Source organism: Salmo salar, chromosome 08 (assembly GCF_965601325.2).
Source record: "Salmo salar chromosome 08, fSalSal1, whole genome shotgun sequence".
Lineage (NCBI taxonomy): Eukaryota > Metazoa > Chordata > Actinopteri > Salmoniformes > Salmonidae > Salmo > Salmo salar.
The window spans coordinates 42,004,632-42,026,467 of NC_138298.1; the positions used below are offsets into that span (position 1 = coordinate 42,004,632).

At 43.0% G+C, this 21,836-nt stretch overlaps 1 long non-coding RNA gene and 1 other non-coding gene across 6 annotated transcripts; one reads left to right on the forward strand and one right to left on the reverse strand.

Moving 5' to 3' along the window:
* Window positions 1-5,647: 5,647 nt before the first annotated feature.
* LOC123744237 (uncharacterized) lies at window positions 5,648-11,922 on the forward strand. 5 transcript variants are annotated; one of them, XR_014393019.1, is made up of 5 exons: window positions 5,648-6,717; window positions 7,723-7,879; window positions 8,042-8,264; window positions 8,947-10,873; window positions 11,077-11,922. It is a non-coding gene; the product is annotated as an uncharacterized LOC123744237 (transcript). The 5 variants fall into 5 exon arrangements; XR_014393017.1 differs by having other exon boundaries at window positions 5,652-6,717; window positions 8,042-10,553; window positions 10,634-10,873; XR_014393016.1 differs by having other exon boundaries at window positions 5,652-5,954; window positions 6,584-6,717; window positions 8,042-10,873.
* Window positions 11,761-13,939, reverse strand: LOC145881485 (uncharacterized). The gene is made up of 3 exons (XR_014393021.1): window positions 13,511-13,939; window positions 12,829-12,947; window positions 11,761-12,647 (listed from the first exon to the last, which is right to left on the reverse strand). It is a non-coding gene; the product is annotated as an uncharacterized LOC145881485 (long non-coding RNA).
* Window positions 13,940-21,836: the final 7,897 nt, after the last annotated feature.

Sequence of the window (21,836 nt, forward strand, 5' to 3'; positions counted from 1 at the left end):
AGCGCTGCTGGGTATGTCCTGTGTTGGTCTGTATAATTTCAAGTATTTGGCAGCCGGTCCTGCTGACGTTTGTGTATGCCATAGGACTGTGTTTTTGATTAGTGAAATTGTTCACTTTAAGTTTGTATTATTGTTTCATTTGTTCCCGGGGGGAAGGGGAAGGCACCTTGGGAGTGCTTAGGCAAGAGGCCTGCGGGCATACATATACCCGTAGTATGTACTTTGTCTATACACACTAGGTAAGACCTGGGTGGACCACCCCCTGTATTTTGGTTAGTGCGCCAGGTGGTGCTAGTAAGGTAGGAGAGGGGGCTCTAACTTTTACTTTCTTTGCATTGGTTCCGTCCAGCCCCTTTTTCCCAAAATTACCGTGTGAAGGAATACATTCCCTGTTAACGGTAAAATTCTCTGTCTCAGTCATGCTTACCCGCACCTACAGTCACATACCTCTCACTCCACCTACAGTCGCATACCTCTCACTCCACCTACAGTCGCATACCTCCATCACTCCACCTACAGTCGCATACCTCCATCACTCCACCTACAGTCGCATACCTCCATCACTCCACCTACAGTCGCATACCTCCATCACTCCACCTACAGTCGCATACCTCCATCACTCCACCTACAGTCGCATACCTCCATCACTCCACCTACAGTCGCATACCTCCATCACTCCACCTACAGTCGCATACCTCCATCACTCCACCTACAGTCGCATACCTCCATCACTCCACCTACAGTCGCATACCTCCATCACTCCACCTACAGTCGCATACCTCCATCACTCCACCTACAGTCGCATACCTCCATCACTCCACCTACAGTCGCATACCTCCATCACTCCACCTACAGTCGCATACCTCCATCACTCCACCTACAGTCGCATACCTCCATCACTCCACCTACAGTCGCATACCTCCATCACTCCACCTACAGTCGCATACCTCCATCACTCCACCTACAGTCGCATACCTCCATCACTCCACCTACAGTCGCATACCTCCATCACTCCACCTACAGTCGCATACCTCCATCACTCCACCTACAGTCGCATACCTCCATCACTCCACCTACAGTCGCATACCTCCATCACTCCACCTACAGTCGCATACCTCCATCACTCCACCTACAGTCGCATACCTCCATCACTCCACCTACAGTCGCATACCTCCATCACTCCACCTACAGTCGCATACCTCCATCACTCCACCTACAGTCGCATACCTCCATCACTCCACCTACAGTCGCATACCTCCATCACTCCACCTACAGTCGCATACCTCCATCACTCCACCTACAGTCGCATACCTCCATCACTCCACCTACAGTCGCATACCTCCATCACTCCACCTACAGTCGCATACCTCCATCACTCCACCTACAGTCGCATACCTCCATCACTCCACCTACAGTCGCATACCTCCATCACTCCACCTACAGTCGCATACCTCCATCACTCCACCTACAGTCGCATACCTCCATCACTCCACCTACAGTCGCATACCTCCATCACTCCACCTACAGTCGCATACCTCCATCACTCCACCTACAGTCGCATACCTCCATCACTCCACCTACAGTCGCATACCTCCATCACTCCACCTACAGTCGCATACCTCCATCACTCCACCTACAGTCGCATACCTCCATCACTCCACCTACAGTCGCATACCTCCATCACTCCACCTACAGTCGCATACCTCCATCACTCCACCTACAGTCGCATACCTCCATCACTCCACCTACAGTCGCATACCTCCATCACTCCACCTACAGTCGCATACCTCCATCACTCCACCTACAGTCGCATACCTCCATCACTCCACCTACAGTCGCATACCTCCATCACTCCACCTACAGTCGCATACCTCCATCACTCCACCTACAGTCGCATACCTCCATCACTCCACCTACAGTCGCATACCTCCATCACTCCACCTACAGTCGCATACCTCTATCACTCCACCTACAGTCGCATACCTCTATCACTCCACGGGGAGTTGAGTGTAGTAGGGTGTTGTGTTCCCTCCAAGAGGTGTAACACACTTAATGCCAGTATTCAGCCTAGAATATTAATTTATCTGGTAAAGTGGATTTGTATTATTTGATTACGTGATGTTTTGTAGTGACCCCATGGAGAATGCAGTGTGACAACAACCAGGTTCGGCAGAAGGACGCTAGACGATCATTTCTCTGTTATGGTAACATGATAGGATGGGGAACCAACGATAGACAATGATTCTGCAGAACCCCAAAAATATGTATTATAATGTATAGCATATGAAGTTAAAAATAGACTATTTATAATGTGAAGTTACATTGAACTAATCACACTTATCAAAGACACATTCACACACAGAGACCAACACACATAGTCCCACTGTAGGTCAGTTGGTAGGGCATGGTGCTTGCAACGCCAGGGTTGTGGGTTTGATTCCCACAGGGGGGCCAGTATTTAAAAAAAAAAATGTAATAAATTGTATGCACTCTACTGTAAGTCACTCTGGATAAGAGTGTCTGCTAAATGACTAAAATGTAATGTAAATGTAATTCACAGATAGACACACACATAAATACATTCCATAACTTTTCATTTTATTTATTGAAAATGTATTTGACAGGGATTCTGCACATCAATCAACATTTCTGTAAATGTGCCAGATTTAGCCAGCTAGCTAGTTTTCAACTGTAGTCCCTGGGCTGGTAGATAAACATTTTAATAAAAACAAAATAAATGTTTTTGCCCTAACACAACTGATTCTACTAATCAAAGGCTTGATGATAATTAGTTAATTAGTTTAATCTAAGGTGTTCGTTCTCGGGTAAAAACTAAAACATGCAGCCCTTTGGGGTCCCAGAGGAGAGGTTTGGAATAAACTGACCTACAATGTTACACAAATTAACTCATGATTTATTAATTATCTCACCAATTCACACACACTGTAATAGGGCTGTGTGTAGCTGGTGCAGAGGAGTCAGGCACAGGACAGCAGAGATGAGTAATACATGTACATTTTACTCAAGACTTACAAATACAAGACGAAAGTACCTAGCCCACAATACGGACCGTAAATACAAACAAACATGCACAAGAACCATGGGGAAAACAGAGGGTTAAATAATGAGCATGTAATTGGGGAATTGAAACCAGGTGTGTAAAACAAAGACAAAACAAATGGAAAATGAGAAGTGGATCGACGATGGCTAGAAGGCTGGTGACGTCGAACGTCGCCCGGACAAGGAGAGGGACCGACTTCGGCCGAAGTCGTGACACACACATAATTAAGGTCTATATTTTCATAGTGACTAGGTACATGGTGTGGGTCACTTCCCAATTTTAATTCCAGTCAATTCAGAAAATAAACCAAATTCAAAGTCAGCTACTTTCTGAATTGAGTGGATCTTAAATGACATTGACCCCAATCCTGACTATGTATTGGTTTATCAACCTTTCTCAATATATTTTCAATTATGAACTCTCACACTCAGGGGCCATTTAAACCAAATGCTTTTGGTCCATACACATATTTAACAGTTGTTATTGGTCCATACACAAATTTAACAGATGTTATTGGTCCATACACATATTTAACAGTTGTTATTGGTCCATACACATATTTAACAGATGTTATTGGTCCATACACACATTGAGCAGATGTTATTGGTCCATACACACATTGAGCAGATGTTATTGGTCCATACACACATTGAGCAGATGTTATTGGTCCATACACACATTGAGCAGATGTTATTGGTCCATACACATATTGAGCAGATGTTATTGGTCACATACACATTGAGCAGATGTTATTGTGGGTGTAGTGAAATGCTTGTGTTCCTAGCTCCAGCAGTGCAGTAATATCTAACAATACACACAAATCTAAAAGTAGAAGAATGGAATTAAGAAATAAATAAATATGTGAAGACAGACAAACAGAAAGACAGACACACACACACACACACACACACACACGCGCGCAGACAGATACAAAGACGCACACACACTCTCCTTCCCGCTAACTTTAGACCATGTGTATGCACAGTTTCTAGTGGTTGAAGTATTGCATTTCAAGAAGTGTCATGGAATATTTCTTCAAAAATATAACACTCTTACAAGAACTATTGAATTCAATATAGGCTTTAATACAAAGTAGCAAAGCCGAGCCCTTCCATGAAAAATACTAAATTCCCATATTACAGTCCTCTCTTTATAGGATTCTGTTTTTGCTTAACGTATAGAGTCCCCTCCCTCTTTATGAAAATAGCTTCCCTAGACCGTTCTTCACCATTATCTCTCCACATCAGTTCTTGCTTGTTAACGCCTGATGACGCACACATCTGTTCCGGTTTGGATTACAATGGTGGTAGAACCCCCTAGCTTACACAACAAAAATACCTTTATTGTATATGGTTCACATGTCGGTCAATTTGCCCCCATCTTTCCTCCTGCTTCCTCCTGACATTGGTACGTCAGAAGGCACAAATGTATCTATGTTCTCAGCTAATGCAATCTCTGGCATGACATCTTACTCAGAGATGGCAATTGTATTGCATGCCCCCACCTCTCTATCCGGCCAATGTACTCATTGTTTACATTAGTGGCTCAGCATATCAGCTGCCCCTAGTAGCCCCCTAGCTCTCTATCCCGTCATTGTACTCATTGTCCTTGCTACTTCCTGCAACCAAATCATGTTCCTTCAGCATAGTAGCTGCATCTAGCTTCTTTACATTAACTCCCACAGAAGGCCAGTAGATTAGTATTTAGTGTAAATGTGGGATATGATGGACACGCTTATTCATAACAATAAAAAGGTTAATAACAAGATGCAATCATTTGCCGTTAGGGAGTAGAGAGAAAATCCATTTAGTTTATCTTTGCATTTTAAAATAATTAGAAATAGCTGTCTATTTCCCAGGCTATTATTTATTTCGTTTCCATGATCATTGCATAATAAATTCCTCACCTTTTCTGTGATGGTTTCATACTCACGAGGTAGCATATAGGCCTACAACGAGGTTACCATTCGTCCCATCTCTCGTTTAATTGGACCCACTTAACAGATAATAGATAAGTACTTTGCTCTATGCAAAATACCAGGGGCCTCATTTGTAAGGTTGCTTACACACAAAACATGCATGTGCCAATTTTCACGCGAAAGAAGACAAAAGTAGACTAGTAGTAGCCTGGTGCAGATGGGGAATATATGACGAGACTCTTATTCAGAACTAAAGAACAGGTAGACCTGGCTAAATATAATAACAAGATGCAATCATTAGCTGTTAGTGAGAAGAGCGAAAATCGATTTATCTTTACATTCTATAATAATTAGAAATAGGCATATATTTCCTGTTATTTATTTCATTTCCATGATCGTTGCAGAATAAATCCTATACTCACCAAATATCCTATAGGCCGATAACAAGTTAGGATTGGCTACGATATTTTTAATGCTACGTGAGTAAAGTAAGCAGGTGCAGGCGCTAAATTAAAGCTTACACGCATCAAATAAGCGTGTGCAAATGTGCTAAAGAAACGGCTGCAAGTGGTCTTGCACACGTCAAATTAACACCTACAGCTGCTAAATATACACCTACACATGCTAACTTAACGCGTTCTTTAATATGCTAATTTTACCAGCCAATTTCCCTAGCTCCTCCTTTCATTAAATTGGTGTACAGTCAGATTGATGCAACAACACCACAATTGAAGATGGCGAAAAGGAACTCCCTTATCCGCTGCAAACAGGCCCTAAATGGCTGTACTCGGCTTCTGCTCTCCGATAATCCTGGACTTGATGCCCTTCAGTCCACGAAATACTATTATTACTTAATCATAAAGTTGATCTGCTAGCTAACACAGAGGACGGGTCTGTGTATGGCTATGCAGCTATGTTGGAGGCTCAGACACTGAGAGCAGTGCAAGTAACTTAGGCCTATGTGTTGCTAATATTGTAAGTCTGATTAGGCCAAGGGTGTATTTTATATTTAGCTAGTATATGTAGAATATATATATTTTGTTGTAATGAATGCTGGTATTTAAATGGCTGGATTGCTAAATTAGTTAGTAGTTCGCTTGATAACGTTCCTTAGCCGCACACCCCGGCCATAGCCGCAGTGAACGGCGCCGTCTTGTTATATTTTTACAGCCCTGCTAGTTACATAAAGGTGATTTATTATCGACGAGTACTGACGTCAAACATGTTTTTGTATTTATTGGCAAAACAACAACTGAAGGTTTAAAACTTCAGGCAGGCTGGCTGGCTAGCTAGCTATAATTTCAATGCTACCTAGCCTTAGCCGCACTACCTCGCGATTAGCTTAAAAACATTTACAAAGCTCACAAAGCTTCTTTGACCTAGGACAATCCTGTAAAAACTTTTGCTAATATCTACAACATATCAGCTTTCCAACAGATACTACTTTTGAAACCCTTTGGAAAAATGAATATTTCATCTAAACCTAGAAATTAACAACTTCAGACCTAAACCAGGAACGTTAACGTTAAGTACTATGGCACTGTTGGTACAGGAATCTCAGTCCCATCCATGGTCTCTATTTTTACCAAACTGTCGTCTTGCAGAATGGAAACCATACAGAGGAGCCTTGACTGGGCTAGGGGGAGGCTGATAAATGTTGCTTCAGCAGACGATCTAATTGATCAAGTATCTCAGTTCATTCAGGAGATGCGTACCTCTGGCTGGCATGCACAACAAGGTAAGCAGCATTGTAGTAGGTGTGGTTGTATGTCTGGCTGGCATGCACAACAAGGTAAGCAGCATTGTAGTAGGTGTGGTTGTATGTCTGGCTGGCATGCACAACAAGGTAAGCAGCATTGTAGTGGGTGTGGTTGTATGTCTGGCTGGCATGCACAACAAGGTAAGCAGCATTGTAGTAGGTGTGGTTGTATGTCTGGCTGGCATGCACGACAAGGTAAGCAGCATTGTAGTAGGTGTGGTTGTATGTCTGGCTGGCATGCACGACAAGGTAAGCAGCATTGTAGTGGGTGTGGTTGTTCGTCTGGCTGGCATGCACGACAAGGCAAGCAGCATTGTAGTGGGTGTGGTTGTTCGTCTGGCTGGCATGCACGACAAGGCAAGCAGCATTGTAGTGGGTGTGGTTGTTCGTCTGGCTGGCATGCACGACAAGGTAAGCAGCATTGTAGTGGGTGTGGTTGTTCGTCTGGCTGGCATGCACGACAAGGTAAGCAGCATTGTAGTGGGTGTGGTTGCTCGTCAGGCTGGCATGCACGACAAGGTAAGCAGCATTGTAGTGGGTGTGGTTGTTCGTCTGGCTGGCATGCACGACAAGGCAAGCAGCATTGTAGTGGGTGTGGTTGTTCGTCTGGCTGGCATGCACAACAAGGTAAGCAGCATTGTAGTGGGTGTGGTTGTTCGTCTGGCTGGCATGCACAACAAGGTAAGCAGCATTGTAGTGGGTGTGGTTGTTCGTCTGGCTGGCATGCACGACAAGGTAAGCAGCATTGTAGTGGGTGTGGTTGGGTTTACTGTTGTTTTTTTTTCACTCTTCGTTCTCCTGCTGCCCAATGTATTCGTTCTTGGTCAACATTTCTATTTATGTCTTTAAAATCCAATATTATAAAAACATTACTTGGATGCAATTTGTGACAGTTACTATAATTTAAAAGTTGTTTTGGAATGAGGGGGGTGGGCTGTGTCACAATACATTAAGTAGCCTAAACACAGTGTATTATTGTTACAGCCAGTTCCAGTTTCCGGGCTCGTCGGACTTGGAGAGGAGCTAGAGGTGCACCTTGTTATGCCATCACTCAAGAGCAACTGAGGTTTCTGATGTCCTGTGCTTTCAGTGTGGCAGATATTCTACATGTGTCCCGATCGACAGTCAAACGTCATCTAAGGTCAGTTGTTCTTGGGAGTAATGCTATAAACTACAGACTTTAGATGCATGGTTTCCAGTTTCTTACCAATCAAACAATTTAGAATGACAACAATCAAGACAGGACTTTAAAATGATTACAATGATATACATCACCTCATCCATTGTTACTTTTTTCCCCCAGACACTTCAACCTGTCACATGCACCGTTATATTCTGACATGTCAGACTTGGCTCTGGATGAAAAGATGAAGGACTTGGTGGCTGGGAACGACAAACGTGGACCGGAGGCTGTTCGATCACAATTAAGGGCTCTGGGTGCAGAGACGCAGAGTGAGGGACAGCATGCTTCGTGTTAACCCGAGGACGGCTGCCCTCAGAGCCATGTGGCAGAGGCTGCATAGAAGGTCATACCATGTTGCTGGACCAAACTTGTTATGGCACCTTGATGGAAACCACAAACTGATTTGGTAGATGTATCTTTGTGATAGACACAATTATCTATATCACTGGTGAGAAGTTGTACATTGTGACATCTCAAATTGTTCATCAACAACTAACAGTTCAGTAAGCAATGGCCCCTGATACCATATGTCACTCATGTGGATAATAATTGTTTTATTGTGTTTCTGCTACTTCTGTGATTGATGGAATATCTGCATCATGAAATGAACAAACATGCTTATATTGAGGACATACGGAGGCAATAACAGTTGGAGCAAAGTATTTGTGCCTAAGTGTGAACAACAGGAGAGTCTGTCCTCTTGACTCATCAAGATAAATGTGGTTATTTTTCCAATTGAAGTAGATATTGTAATCACACATCTTCCGCTGCAGGAAACGGTCTAGAACAAACCCTTGTTGTAGCCTTTAGAGGGCTAACGAAAGTACTTATAGTTGTGATCCACGGTAGACTGTTCATTAACATTGTTCCACATTTTGGATGTTAATTTAATATTTGGTCTGCTGCTTTGTTATATACTGCAGGGACCTGATGCAGCATCTAAGTGGTAAAGGAGGATGGTGATGTTTGTATATTTCACGTGTCTTCAGCTTTTGTATCAACCAGTGCTGTATTTTCTGATTTAGGTGGAGGATAGTCATACATGGTGGCATTGATGGGTACAGCCGTCTCGTTGTTTCTCCGTGCTTCCAGGAACAGTCACAGCAGTACTGTAATGGATTGCTTCATGAATGCTGTCTCCAGATATGGCGTTCCCTCCAGAGTTAGGACGGACCATGGAGGAGAAAACAGCACTGTCTGCTTGTTGAATGTAATACATATTGAAAATATTAATTAAAAAATAGAGCTACATGCATCCTTAAAATGTATTCTGGACCTACACATTGATTACATTCTATAGTGAGTGATGCATGCGGCTACATTTTCTTTCTGTAAATCATTTTCAGAACGCAATCACATTATGTTTGACAGCTTTATTGCTTTCTCCATGTTTTTGAAATGTATAATCCTTTAAATGACCTTTTACTGACTACTTCTACAAATGAGGCTACACTTGTGGCAGCACCTATTCCTGTGCCCCCCCCATCTTCTGCACCACTTCTTGTGGCCCCCCCTCCGCCTATACCACTTCTTGTGACCCCCCTCCGCTTATACCACTTCTTGTGGCCTTCCCTCCACCATTCCCTGAGGCTTATCGTCCACCTTCACCACACTCTTCTGTTGATGTTGGTGATGACAATGATTAAGTCGTCAATGTAAATATTTCAATGTCTTGTTATTACAGATGAATTGTGGGAAGTATCTGAGCTTTGTTATTCTGAATGTCTCTTTTAGTTTTGACCTCCAAACACTGCTGAAGTTAATGAGATGCCAACCAAATTAGTGATGAGGGACAACATTTATGATTGTGCAATGAGAGGCTTTAAGAGAGCCCGCTTTAATCCGGAGGCAAAAATAGACATGGTTTTTAGGGATGCTGACGGAAAAGGGGCAGCTGATGAGGGTGGTCCCTCAAGAGAATTTCTCCGGCTGCTAATGAGTGCCATCCATTCCTCTGCAATATTTGAGGGACCTGATTGGCAAAAATGCCTTTCTTGCAACTCTCAAGGTGAGTAACACTTTTACACCAACAAAGACACATTTATTTATGGCAATATAAATGACTTGAGTAAGAAATTTTATTTTTGAATGTAATGGGTCCTTTATTTACGGTTTGTCTTCTGTGTGACAGCACTCTATGATGCCGTATACTAGCAGGTGGGCCGTATGATTACTGTCTGGTACATGGGGTGTAGAGCCACATTTTTTTTCAGAGAGGCTATACAGGCAAGTGTCTGGCCTACAACCTCCTGTGCCAGAAATGAAAGAAATTGTGGAATATGACTTCAGGGAGAAGGTAAGTAACTGTATACTGTGATGGATGTTACATTACTGTTAATTTGCACAAAGTTGTGCTGTAGTTCATGAATACTTTTCCATATGGATTTGGTTTCCTTTTGTTGGCAGTCAATCTTTTTTAAGGGTAGTGATAATCAGTTTTTGTTTTGATAATTTGCCCCAAAACACATTTCAATAAACAATCTAAGATTCAGTTAGCACAAACTGTTGACAAGGCACAGGAAGCGGTCATGTTGGGTCCAGTGGGATACATTCGTACATTGGAGAGGGATGCCCTGGTGGAGTCAGCCACAAAGTTCTACTTAGAAAGCAGGATACAGGATGCTCTTGAACAGTGAGTTTCCATATATCTAAGGAATCTCAAGTTTAGTTAAATTCTTCAGGGCAAATTCATTGACTTGTTTTACTTTATAGATTCAAAGAGGGTCTGGAGTGTCTAGGTCTCCTGCCTTACATGAATAGACACTCAAGCCTCTCCAGAGAGGTTTTCATCTACGCTGAGAAACCTGTTTTGGCCAAAGACAGCTTCTCTCTTCAAAGCAGAGCGCTCCCCACCTGGTACCAATCAAAGAGCAATAGAGAGAAGAGTCATATGTTTCTGGAGGGACTGACTTCTGGAGGTGGAAAGTTCGATGCAAAACCATGATCATTGAGGTAACACGGCCCACATCAGTAAAACATCACCTAATCACTCTCACAACTGTGGGACAGCATTTTGTAGCCTTATTCTTCCATGGGCCCCCATAAGAATGTAATAAGAAAAATTAAATCCCAAACTACTTTCACTTAAGTGTATTGTGTTCTCCAACAAGTGTTACTTATGGACTTTAATGTCCCCCCCCCTTTCCTTTTTTCAGGGAGGAGCACATACCCTTTAACCATGGAGAAGGTTTTCATTTTCACTTCGGGGGCTTCAGCATTCCTAGGCTGGGATAGCCAGTGGAGCCAGTTACAGTTCTCTGCAACCGCACGGCAAGCGGTACCGGAGCGCCAAGTCTAGGTCCAAGAGGCTTCTAAACAGATTCTACCCCACAAGCCATAAGACTATTGAACATCTAATCAAATGGCTACCCAGACTATTTGCTGCTACTCTATCTATGCATAGTCACTTTAATATCTCTACCTACATGTATTTATTAACTCGACTAACCAGTGCCCCTGCACATTCTCTGTACCGGTATCCCCTCTATATAGTCTCGCTATTGTTATTTTACTGATGCTCTTTAATTATTTACTTTTTTTGTAACTGCATTGTTGGTTAAGGGCTTGTAAGTAAGCATTTCACTGTAAGGTCTACCTGTTGTATTTGGCGCATGTGACAAATACAATTTGATTTGATTTAAATAATTAATTTAAGGGGAATTATCCAAAATGTTTATTGCATGACTACCTAGTGAGTTCAGAATACTGCAGCCAATGTTAATTGATGTGTCCCAAAATAATTGATATTACGAAAGTTTCTGACAGGATTGTCCATCAGCAAAAAAAAGTTGTGTAATGAAAGTTTTCAAAAACATTACAACCAACCAGAATCAATTGGACACAGTAATACATAATGCAGCTTTAATATTTAAATACATGTATGATTTCTTAGTGGGTGAACTGAGCATTATGCATAGTAGTTAAGTCATGTATGTCAAGGGACTATGTTACAATATGTGCAATGTTACCATAAATAAATCTTACAGTAATTATGGACATTTCATTTGCATGTGTTATGGCAATAAGACACTGTAGTTGGTACATAGGTCGTGGTGCAGCAAGTTTTGAGGGTAGTGGAGAAGCACTGGTGGGACTTTGAGTGAAGTAACTGAGGGCAGAAAAGGATATCAGGGTGCCCAGGAACTTGAAGCTGCTGATCATCTCCATGTTAATGTACAGTAGATGGGAGAATGGTCAAGTATCACCATTGACTTTGTTTTGTTTACGCTGAGACTGTTGTCCTATCACCATTATGTCAGACCCCACAGCTCCTCCATGTACTCATGTGTACCATGGTAGTGTCGGGTCCATTCTGGGGATACACATTCTTATAATGTAAAAAATCGAATTTGTTATTACAGGATTTACACCCAGAGCCTGCTAACCAGTTTGTGGGTAAGGATGGCGTTGAAAGCAGAGCTATAAAAGAAAATGCACTCTGACGTATTTAAAAATGTATAATTGACATTTGTTGGGACAATAGGCAAAGTGGAGTAGTACATAGTGTAGCACAATCTGTTGTTCCAGTTTTTTTTAATCGATATCGACTGGGCTGCAGTGGAGACGGTAAGAAGCTTCGATGTCATGGGGACCTAATTTCTAACGTCCTTTCCTGGTTCACCCACAGACACTGCAGTCACATGCCAACCAGCGGCTCTCCGTCCTACTGTGGCTGAAGACGTTCTGCCTGACGTCAAACATTAACAAGAGTGTCGGATTGAAGTGTCTGGAAGAAATGTAAACAGAACCATAAGAGCAGATTACTTTTTTGTCATCTTTACTGGCACAGTTTTAAAATGTCTAATTGTAGTCGTTGACTCCAAGAACCATAGATTGTAGTTCATAACATTAACACAACTGACAAACGTTGCTTGACTGTAAATTTGATTGGGCTTAATGTTGCATACCTTGTCGTGTTGTGCATGCCGACCAGGTGAGAATCACCTAAATTAATTGATACTTGATGAATCAAGTCTTCTCTGCTGCTTTATCTTGCCCACTCCAAGCTCCTCTTCATGGTTCCCTTCTGCAAGACACAATTGTGTGAAAATAAAGCGGAAGGAAAGGGAACCCTATTCCTTTGAAGCAGTACTGGGTATATGCCTGAAGTTATTTTACCCTAATAAGCTTTGATGGAATATATTCAAAAAGTGAACGTGCACATTAAAGTCTACTCTGTTTGAAAGCTGACATGTAACGTTAGATGTTAGCAAAGGTTTTACAAGGTTGTCACTAGCCAAATTTGCTTTATGTGAGCTCTTCTGTCTTCATGCTAATCACGAGCTAGCGCGGCTAACGCTAGCATTGAAACGAAAGCCAGTCAGGCTGAAGAAGTTGCCTACCTTAAGTTGTTTTGCTTAAATACAAGATTTTGGGCTAAAAACATAACTCAAAACTTTTCCTGCTTCAGTACTAGCCGGTAAGTCACATTTAGGTAGCTTGTCTTCCTTTAGTCAATGATAAAGCAAAATAAAGACAATAGTCCAAAAATCGAGAACTACCAGGATTTTGAGCATCTCAGTTGTCTAATCTATGTATGCCTGGCCCTGCATGCAAGCAACAATATTGCTAGTATGTAAGTTAATTTACCTTGATAGTATCAACACAGTCCAATGTGTTTCCGTGGCTGTTATAGTTTACATGTTTTTTCAGCAGGGCTTTTAATAAAACACAAGACGGTGCCGTTCACTGCGGCTAGCAGTATGACCGGGCAAAGTTTGAGGCTAACTATATGATATAATATGGCCAGGGTTCGAGGCTACCGACGTTAGCTAAATTAGCTAGCAAAATATCTGACTTAGCTTATGCTAAGCACTGCTGATCCTGGTGCTAGATTAATGTTAGCTGAATTTTATAGCCAGTGATAAGAAACAGATCCTTCCACTGTAAACTAGCTGATAAACTTTACGATTCAGTAACAACAAATTTCAAAGACAAAACCGTTCCCTTGTAAAGGTTCAAACTCTGCTTGCAGTGGAAAAGGAAGTTCCTTCAATCTGTGAAATCTGGTTGAAAGGAGGAGCTAGGGAAATTGGCTAGTAAAATTAGCATATTAAAGAACGTGTTAAGTTAGCGTGTGTAGGTGTATATTTAGCAGCTGTAGGCGTTAACTTGATGTGTGCAGGACCGCTTGCAGCCGTTTATTTAGCACATGTTGAATCGCCTGCAAGCACATTTGCACACGCTTATTTGACGTGTGTAGGCGTTAATTTAGTGCGTGAAGACATTAATTTAACTCGTGCACCTATTTACTTTACACACGTAGCATTAAAAAGATCGCGTTTTGACCAGGTGCTTTAAGACCCAAACGGCGTTCCATATCCACCCTATGGATTTTGTCAACAGGCACTTTTCAGCGGGAGCTTGCCGATCGGCCAGTGGCATCTCACATCCCTCGATGTTTTGGATGCAATCATCAGCAACACGTGTAACATACCATTTCCACCATCGCGCAACAGGTTAGAAGGGTTTTCTGACCGAGGTAAAGACAGATTCAGGTTGGATATTCGACCGATATTCACCTGTAGTTTTCCTTACGTCCACCAACAGCAGTTAGGGACCATCAACATAGTGACAAATCAAATTTGTCAAATTTCAATAGCTTTAGCCATTACTCCTAAAACTTTCAAAACTGGTTCTAGCTAACCCGATGGCATGGACACACATTGCACAAACTTTTTGTGGGGTTGGTCTAAATCTCACATGTCCGGGTTTGGCAGGGGGTAGCTGTCATTGTAAATAAGAAATTTGTTCTTAACTGACTTGCCTGGTTAAAAAAATAATAATAATTCAATCTAGGAAAATAATTGTAAGGTTTAGTATATTCCACATGGGCTTTAAAGGCATGGTTTTGACCATATATGGTTAGTTAGGGGCGTTTCTAAACGCTAAATAGCCAAGGTAATACACAAGAACTGAGGCTGAGAACAATTGGTATTTATCAATGGAGATCTCCTAAGTTTGCGTCATTGGATTGTTTGATAAATCACACTTTCTAGGCATTCCAACATTAAATATTGCGTTTATAAGTAGTATTTTTGAATAGTTTCTACACAATATTTATACATTGATAAATGTGCATTCACAAAAATATTGTAAATCCAGGGCACCGGTTATAACTTCAGGTGAAATACGCCCGTTATTCACCCTTTATGGTGACAATAACGCCCTTATTTGCTGTATACTTTGGACGTATTGAAATTAGGCCAAGACAGTATATCTAAAGGAAATATCGATGGTGAACTTGATTAAATGTCTTTGGTGTCACGGGCGTCGTAAGGAGTAGACCAAAACGCAGCGGGAATATGTATACTCATCTTTTTTATTTGAAGAAGGAAAACAAAATCAACACGTATACAAAAACAATAAACGACACTAAACAGTCCCGTCAGGTGCACAAACACAAAACAGGAGACAACTACCCACAAATCCCATTACAAAAACACCCCTATACATAGGACCTTCAATCAGAGGCAACGAGGAACAGCTGCCTCCAATTGAAGGTCAATCAACAACCCTAAACATAGAAATACTAGACTAGAACATAGAAATATACTAACATAGAACATAATACAAAAACCCCGGAACACTCTAAACAAACACCCCTCTACATAAACACATAGCCCAACAAACCCCGAAACACTCTAAACAAACACCCCCTGCCACGTCCTGACCAAACTACAATAACAAATAACCCCTTTACTGGTCAGGACGTGACAGTACCCCCATTCCCCCCCCAAAGGTGCAGACCCCGGATAGACCAAGCAGTAAAACCTAAAACAACAAAACAAAACCTAATCCAATAACTCTAAACACACCAAAAAATATAATCCCCAACTAAAGGGAGGGAAAGGGAGGGTGGCCACCTTCACCAACGGTTCTTGTGCTACACCCCCCCTCCCCAACCCACCTACTATGGAGGTGGCTCAGGCTTCGGCCTAGGTCTCAGACCTAACCTGTCCACCCCCGCTGAAGGCTCAGGGCTAAGATGCGCGTCGCTGGAGACCTCGGGCTAATGCGCGTCGCTGGAGACCTCGGGCTGATGCACGTCGCTGGAGACCTCGGGCTGATGCGCGTCGCTGGAGACCTCGGACTGGAGGGCAACTCTGGGAGCTCCGATTCTGGACTGGAGGGCGACTCTGGCTGCGCCGATTCCGGACTGTGGGCCGTCTCTGCAGGCTCTGGACTGTGGGCCGTCTCTGGATGGGGCACTGTTGCCGGACACTCTGGACGGGGCACTGTTGCCGGACACTCTGGACGGGGCACTGTTGCCAGACACTCTGGACGGGGCACTGTTGCCGGACACTCTGGACGGGGCACTGTTGCCGGACACTCTGGATGGGGACTGCGCACTGAAGGCCTGATGCGTGGGGCTGGCTTCGGAGGCGCCAGACTAGGAACACGCACCACAGGGCTAGTGCGAGGAGCAGGAGCAGGAGGAGCTGGACTGGGCTGACGCACTGGAGGCCTGGTGCATGGAGCTGGTACTGGAGGTACCAGACTGCAGACACGCACCCCAATGCTAGTGCGAGGAGCGGGAACATGACGTACTAGACTGGGCTGACGCACTGGAGGCCTGGTGCGTGGTGCTGGCTTAGGAGGCACCAGACTAGAGACACGCACCTCAGGGCTAGTACGAGGAGCAGGAACTGGATACACCGGGCCATGGGTAAGCACTGGAGGTCTGGAGCGCACCTCCTGCACAACCCGTCCTGGATGGATGGTAATAGTAGCCCTGCACGAGTAGAATGCTGGCACAGGGCGAACTGGGATGTGCAGAGGGCTGATGGTTGCCGTGCGTAGAGCAGGCGTAGGGTAGCCTGGGCCTAGGATGCGCACTGGTGGCCAGATGCGTTGCGCAGGCATCCTCCTTCCAGGCTGGATGCCCACTCTAGCACGGCACTTGCGAGGGGCTGGGATCTCTCGCACCGGACTGTACGTGCGCATGGGCGAGATCGTGCGCACTTCCGCATACACCGGCGCTCTTGTCTCCACGCGCTCCCCATAATAAGCACGGGGAGTTGGATCAGGTCTACTGCTTGCCATAGCCAATCTCCTCGTGTGCCCCCCCAAAAACATTTCTTGGGGGTGCCTCTCGTACTTGCCCATCGGCGCGTATAATGCCTCATAACGGCATCGCTCCGCCTTGGCTGCCTCTATTTCCTCCAGTGGGCGACGGTATTCACCAGCCTGGTGCCATGGTCCAGCCCCGTCCAGAATTTCCTCCCATGTCCATGATTCCCCATAGTCCCTCTGCTGCTCCTTCCTCCGCTGCTTGGTCCTTTGGTGGTGGGTAGTTCTGTCACGGGCGTCGTAAGGAGTAGACCAAAACGCAGCGGGAATATGTATACTCATCTTCTTTTTTGTTTGAAGAAGGAAAACAAAATCAACACGTATACAAAAACAATAAACGACACTAAACAGTCCCGTCAGGAACAGCTGCCTCCAGTTGAAGGTCAATTAACAACCCTAAACATAGAAATAGAAAGACTAGACTAGAACATAGAAATATACTAACATAGAACATAATACAAAAACCCCGGAACACTCTAAACAAACACCTCTCTACATAAACACATAGCCCAACAAACCCTGAAACACTCTAAACAAACACCCCCTGCCACGTCCTGACCAAACTACAATAACAAATAACCCCTTTACTGGTCAGGATGTGATATTTGGAGGTGTTGGCAGAATGTTTTCTTTTACAGTGACATTTGCTGTAGGCATATCTGACCGTTTCTGAAAGACAAAAACAATTGCAAACTGTTGTGGACCTACAAACTGATCGTTTGAATTCAGTAATTTTTGCATTGACTTTTTCCCGAACCTAAATATGCTGCAGTGCCCACAATTTCTGAAACATTGTCTACTTGAAAAAAATAAATCAACGACAGTTTATAGGTAGCCTAGACACTTCAATGTAAAACATCAGCTGTCTGTTCACCTGTTACATTCTGCTGTATGTTATAAACCAGATCAGCTGTCTGTTCACCTGTTACATTCTGCTGTATGTTATAAACCAGATCAGCTGTCTGTTCACCTGTTACATTCTGCTGTATGTTATAAACCAGATCAGCTGTCTGTTCACCTGTTACATTCTGCTGTATGTTATAAACCAGATCAGCTGTCTGTTCACCTGTTACATTCTGCTGTATGTTATAAACCAGATCAGCTGTCTGTTCACCTGTTACATTCTGCTGTATGTTATAAACCAGATCAGCTGTCTGTTCACCTGTTACATTCTGCTGTATGTTATAAACCAGATCAGCTGTCTGTTCACCTGTTACATTCTGCTGTATGTTATAAACCAGATCAGCTGTCTGTTCACCTGTTACATTCTGCTGTATGTTATAAACCAGATCAGCTGTCTGTTCACCTGTTACATTCTGCTGTATGTTATAAACCAGATCAGCTGTCTGTTCACCTGTTACATTCTGCTGTATGTTATAAACCAGATCAGCTGTCTGTTCACCTGTTACATTCTGCTGTATGTTATAAACCAGATCAGCTGTCTGTTCACCTGTTACATTCTGCTGTATGTTATAAACCAGATCAGCTGTCTGTTCACCTGTTACATTCTGCTGTATGTTATAAACCAGATCAGCTGTCTGTTCACCTGTTACATTCTGCTGTATGTTATAAACCAGATCAGCTGTCTGTTCACCTGTTACATTCTGCTGTATGTTATAAACCGCGCACCATGTCATCTGCATAAACTTTAAATAATAGCCTATCTAATAGGCCCAATTCAATGAGAAATGCGCATGGTAATTAGTTGTATGGCTACATCGGGAATATGAACTCATCATGGCCACAAAAGGTGAGGAATTTATTACGCAATGATTATGACAATGTTTTATGTTTATAAATTAAATTGTCTACGCAAGAAATGTCACATTACAATATTCAGACGTACCTACAAAAGTCAATGGAAAAGGTGAGTCGTCTGTTCCAACGTTAAAATGCACTTCGGATCGGATCGCACAGAGCAGTGGTCACCAACCTTTTCTGAGTCAAGATCACTTTCTGAGTCAAAATGCAAGCAGAGATCTACCGCTCTGATATTTTATTACCATGACTTATAAAACGTAAGCCCATGCAACATTAACCAATTAAAAACAGTTCTGTAGCAATGAGGTTTGTGCAGTAAACTACAGGCCCAATACATTATCACCGCATACTGGCTTTGCTTGAATTTACCTGCCAATGCATTGTTGTTCGGGACATCTAAAAATATATATATTTGAGGTAGTCTATATGATCACACCGGTAATAGATCCATTGTTGTATTACTTTTGAGGCACAGCTGAGTGAGCATACGTTTAAATAATTAGCTTTTTATTTTACTGGGCTGATGGTGCCTGCATCTGATGGTCAGTCTCATCAGAGGGAGAGAGCAGCAGACTGAGGGTCAGTCTCAGCAGAGGGAGAGAGCAGCAGACTGAGGGTCCGTCAGCAGAGGGAGAGAGCAGCAGACTGAGGGTCAGTCTCAGCAGAGGAAGAGAGCAGCAGACTGAGGGTCCGTCTCAGCAGAGGGAGAGAGCAGCAGACTGAGGGTCAGTCTCAGCAGAGGGAGAGAGCAGCAGACTGAGGGTCAGTCTCAGCAGAGGGAGAGAGCAGCAGACTGAGGGTCAGTCTCAGCAGAGGGAGAGAGCAGCAGACTTAGGGTCAGTCTCAGCAGAGGGAGAGAGCAGCAAAATGAGGGTCAGTCTCAGCAGAGGGAGAGAGCAGCAGACTGAGGGTCTGTCTCAGCAGAGGGTGAGAGCAGCAGACTGAGGGTCAGTCTCTCAACATCCCTCCGCTCTCCCTTTCCTCCACTGACACTGACCAAAAAGGGACACCGTCTTCCAGCTGATGGCGAAACTCGAGTCGCACCTCATTATTTCTGCTTCATGCACAAATTCATGTTGTTACTCCTATGAACAGAGAAAGTGAAATATTTATTGATATTAAAAAAGACCCAAGCCGCTAATAATAACAAGGCCTATAGATCCACTTTCCTCCTCATTCATTACTGCTGCACTGCTTGTTGTAGCGCTGAGTGGAAATAGGAACAACGCGCATTTTATGGCTTATAAAAGTGTTGAATACAAAGTGTTGACAGCGCTGAGTAAAAACTTAACATGAACTCACTCATAAAAACAGCAGCTCTTTGCTGCATTCGTTGACAGTCTCTCTCTAGTCATGGTTTTAAACGTTTTGGAATCTCACAATATCAATTTTGCCGTAGCTTTATTTTATGTCTGCTACGTCACTGTAGACTCGGTCATCTGAGCAATCTGATTGGCCAGCGGACACATGGTGCACTTGATTTCCTCCCCAGGCCCACCGGGAAGCAGAGTTTGTACCTTCAGACACATGAAATGGAAACAGTTTGTACCTTCAGACACATGAAATGGAAACAGTTTGTACATTCAGACACATGAAATGGAAACAGTTTGTACCTTCAGACACATTAAATGGAAACAGTTTGTACATTTAGACACATGAAATGGAAACAGTTTGTACATTCAGACACATGAAATGGAAACAGTTTGTACCTTCAGACACATGAAATGGAAACAGTTTGTACATTCAGACACATGAAATGGAAACAGTTTGTACCTTCAGACACATGACATGGAAACAGTTTGTACCTTCAGACACATGACATGGAAACAGTTTGTACCTTCAGACACATGAAATGGAAACAGTTTGTACATTCAGACACATGAAATGGAAACAGTTTGTACCTTCAGACACATTAAATGGAAACAGTTTGTACCTTCAGACACATGAAATGGAAACAGTTTGTACATTCAGACACATGAAATGGAAACAGTTTGTACCTTCAGACACATTAAATGGAAACAGTTTGTACCTTCAGAGACATGGAATGGAAACAGTTTGTACATTCAGACACATGAAATGGAAACAGTTTGTACATTCAGACACATGAAATGGAAACAGTTGGTACCTTCAGACACATGAAATGGAAACAGGTTGTACATTCAGACACATGAAATGGAAACAGTTTGTACCTTCAGACACATGAAATGGAAACAGTTTGTACCTTCAGACACATTAAATGGAAACAGTTTGTACCTTCAGAGACATGGAATGGAAACAGTATGTACATTCAGACACATGAAATGGAAACAGTTTGTACCTTCAGACACATGAAATGGAAACAGTTTGTACATTCAGACACATGAAATGGAAACAGTTTGTACATTCAGACACATGAAATGGAAACAGTTTGTACCTTCAGACACATGAAATGGAAACAGTTTGAACCTTCAGACACATGAAATGGAAACAGTTTGTACATTCAGACACATGAAATGGAAACAGTTGGTACCTTCAGACACATGAAATGGAAACAGGTTGTACATTCAGACACATGAAATGGAAACAGTTTGTACCTTCAGACACATGAAATGGAAACAGTTTGTACATTCAGACACATGAAATGGAAACAGTTTGTACATTCAGACACATGAAATGGAAACAGTTTGTACCTTCAGACACATGAAATGGAAACAGTTTGTACATTCAGACACATGAAATGGAAACAGTTTGTACCTTCAGACACATGAAATGGAAACAGTTTGTACCTTCAGACACATGAAATGGAAACAGATTGTACATTCAGACACATGAAAAGGAAACAGTTTCTACATTCAGACACACGAAATGGCAACAGTTTGCCAACCCGGCGCGCAGGACAGCAGCTGAATTGTCTGAACCTACCACCAACAGCCCGAGACTAATAACAAAGAATAGAAACACAAGGATTTATCGTTGGGTTTTTACAGAAACGTTTGGCGATCAACTAGAAATGCCTTGGAGATCGACAAGTCGATCGCGATAAACCGGTTGGTGGCCACTGGCACAGAGCAAAATAGTCTGCTTGAAATACCGTAGTTTATCT